A 3,639-nucleotide genomic window follows, 5' to 3' on the forward strand; every position below is an offset into this window, starting at 1 on the left:
AAAGTTCTTTCCTTTTTTGTGATACATAAAGATTTTTTTTCCTTCCTATTCCAAAGAGTAATACAGTGTGCGGGTGGTGGAACTGTTTACAGTCGTTCTTGATTGTGGGATCTTAGACAGCTTTCTGAATTCTTTATATGTCGCTTTCTTAATTGCTGGAATTATTTTGGACTCCATCTACTTTAGAGTTTTTCTCGTTTATCTTTAATAATATTGGGCAAAATAATTTTTATACGTTTTTGCATAAAAACATCCCCTCTGAAGGAGTAATGAGGTTATTTATTCTTTAATGCTCTTGAGTTGCTTTGTATTTTTAAGCCATAACTTATAAGACTTGATCATTATGTTGGGAAGTCGAGATGCCTCAGAAACACTGAAGAATGAAAGATTTCGTCATTGTTATTAATAAGGGACTCAAAATTAAACAGCTTAATTAGGGATGGAGGAGTAATAGCTAATATTAAGTTAAAGTACTGTTGTAAACTGTAGTGTTGCATAGGAACGTCATATATTAAATAACTATTTAACACAGAAGTTATTTCTGTAAATAGAACTGCCAAGCAAGTGGTATTTTTCTTTTTGCGAAACTGTTAATTTATAGCTTAAAGTAGACATTCAATTTTTCTTGTGCGATAACCTATAATTTTATGAGCCTTAAAATTTACGTTTTAAATCTCTCTCAAGCTCTAGTGTCAAGCGAAATGTCGTTTTGAAATTAGCTGAGTCAGTTACCTTCACTATGAACGTGTGTGTGTGTACACGCTTGAGGTTATGGACAAAGGTGGAGGTTGAATCTGTTTTTCCTTTGACTCTAATAATTTTAAGATGTTTTCCTAGAGAAATGACAGTTGAGTTTTAATCATTCTACGAAGCTATCTGTATTTGTCAAGAACAGTTATTTTTACTTTGACTCCTAAACACATTGAAGGTCCCTAGGACCTTATAGGTGTATATATAAGCTTATATCTTAATCCACTTTTTTCTTTGAATATTTATACTTATGCAGTAAACATGAATTTGTGAGTGAAAATCCCCATTTATCATTGTCCTCCACCCCTTTGGTGGGATTGGCAATGAGATGGAGAGGTGTGGTAGTATCCCTTTCTCTTTACCCTTCTGAACAATGTTTAGTTTTGCTGCCCTCTTCTAACAACTGTGATATGTGTATTTTTTGTGGTATATGTATTTTTTATCCTCTAACTTTAGTCTCTAGTTCTATTTTATATCTCTACCCCATCCTCTTTTTTTTCCTGACAAGTGTAGTGTTTATGTCAAGAAGTCAGCTTGAGTTCACCCTGGCTCCAGAAATTGATAGCTGCCAGTGTCTTTGCACATCTGATTCCTTATCTGTAAGACGGGGATAATATTTGCGCATCTCCTGGATTGGTTGTGAATATTGAGAATAGGACCTGTATAAAGTCCTGAAGCACTCAATGAAAAATGAAGAAAAACTAAAACTAAATATAGCTATTTTATCTTGTTTTAAATCTGTCGCCCCATTTTGTTTTAGAAAAAGATTCAGAATAAATAGATATGGCTTCTCTCTGGTAAATGTACTTCAAAAGAAGTTTTTTATATATATAGTGGCTAGAGAATCCTGAAAAATACAGTTTCAGTATTTCTTGTGGTCCTTGTTATCTGAAGCAAAAAGTACTGGGGTTGGTAGCAATTTTGTGAAGTAACTTCACTCTTCATTTGGTCTACTTAATACTCGCTCAACCCTTCCAGGGTCAGAATGGCAGGCTTTTAGAAAGAATATAAAAGAAAAATGAAAAGTTAAGCCCAATTTTATAAATCATCTTTCTCTTTATATCTTTGTGTCTAGATTTTAATTAAATTTTTTTTTTATTGGCATGATTTTTGGAGTGTATTGGAAATACTACTCTGGAAAGTTACTTTATATGATGGTGGTTTTTCCTAAAAATTGTTTCTGTTTTAACTTCGATTGCCTGAAAAATGAGTCACCTGAAATTAAGACCAAAGTGATACTGGTAAAGGCCCTATTTTGGGGTAGTGGCAAAAATGAAATCCATCCTAATGCCAATTGAAGAATAACAACAACAAAAATGAATTGAAGAATAACAACAAAAAAAATGAATGGTTATGGTATGTCTTGCCTTCAAGGTGAATTTCTGTCTAGAGAAAAGTTGTTTGCATAAAATAGTAAGGCATATCTTCTGAGAAGACTAGCTCTTAACATTAAATTAGCAGTCCAACTTTTGAAGCTAATGAGTCGTGTATAGAGAAATTATTTCTGCTACTCATTCCTGCAACAGCAGTATGCACAGTAATTTTAAAAGATGATGTGCCTAGAGAGCCAGTCTGGCACTGTTCAGGACATTCTGTGACTAGAACTATATTTAACTCTTGGCAGAATCTCAGGAAGACATTTTTTAGGCTCTTTGACCTGATGAACTTTCTTTTATACTAAAGAACTTTGGTGATGATACTCTAGGAAGGGAAATTGAGCCTCTTGGTGCGTTAGCTGATCTTCATTCTGATTGTACAGTGCCTACTTAGAAAAATTTTGAGGCTTGTATAGGAGTATAAATATGTTAATTTTATATTGGACTAATGGATATATTTCTTGGTCCTGGCCTCAGCCTTATAATAAGCAGAAATATCTTTAGGATGTTACTTCAGAAATGTAAAACGGCAGGCTTAAATTCCCAAATACCTAAAACCATCTTGATGAAAATTAGATCCTGATCAAAATGAATGATTTTTGTGAGTTGAGAAAAATCTCTTGGATTACTTTTCTTTGACAGACTATAACTAACTAAATAAATAAGTAAAAAATAAAGTCTCAACAGACAAAAACCTTAACTGGTGCTTTCATTTTAACTTCCCTTGAACAAGGAGTAGTGCCAGCTTGGTGGTCCATTGATATAGTTTAAAATGCAATGATATAGAAAGTAGTTCCTTCTTTCTTATTATAACAAAGAATGACATGATTACAGTGGAGGCTGAGGTTAAAACCCAAATCTACTGACTGAACAAATTGTCAGCCTCATAGCAGACAGATAAAGAAACTAAACCAAACCAGACTAGCATGAACTATTGCTGATGACTAGAAAGCAGACTTTTTAAAAATCAATCATTTCTCGACTGCATATGTATGTTAAATTATATCCATAGATAAAATGAAGATATTTATATTATAAATTTTCTTTTCACATGGAGTAGTTTTATTTGCAACAAATGCCTTTTATTCTAATTTGAAAATTTTGCAGAAATTTTTCCTTCACAGGCTTTTAAAGATAAATGCTATGAAGTCTTTTGGTGGAAGGAAATTAAAATGTCAGACATTGAAGATAAAGTTCATACCAAAATTATGACTGCATTTTAGACTGTATAAACTCACTATTTTCTGAGCTTAGTTTTTCTAAGAATGACATTAAAATAGACATACTCGAATGTGTGTGAAAAATTTGAGTCTACATTAGGTTAAATGGGAATTTTTAATTGTGTTGAACTGATTTCCTTATAATTCTCCTTGTAAATGTAGTGAAATGTAAACCTAATCCTGGTTCTTTAACTTGCATGAAGAAATTTTTTCTTTTATACTAACCGTTTATTAATGACCAGATGTTGTAGAATACTCTCTGCATGTTGCTTTTCAAATCTGAATTTCCTTAA

The 3,639-nt window shown here is 32.5% G+C and overlaps 1 protein-coding gene across 1 annotated transcript in view; it reads left to right on the top strand.

Annotated features, from left to right (window-relative positions):
• Positions 1 to 3,639, top strand: part of PPP2CB (protein phosphatase 2 catalytic subunit beta) — a 30,217-nt gene that overhangs the window by 835 nt on the left and 25,743 nt on the right. The window lies entirely within an intron of this gene.

The sequence above is a fragment of the Pteropus alecto genome, unplaced genomic scaffold, assembly GCF_000325575.1.
Source record: "Pteropus alecto unplaced genomic scaffold, ASM32557v1 scaffold24, whole genome shotgun sequence".
Lineage (NCBI taxonomy): Eukaryota > Metazoa > Chordata > Mammalia > Chiroptera > Pteropodidae > Pteropus > Pteropus alecto.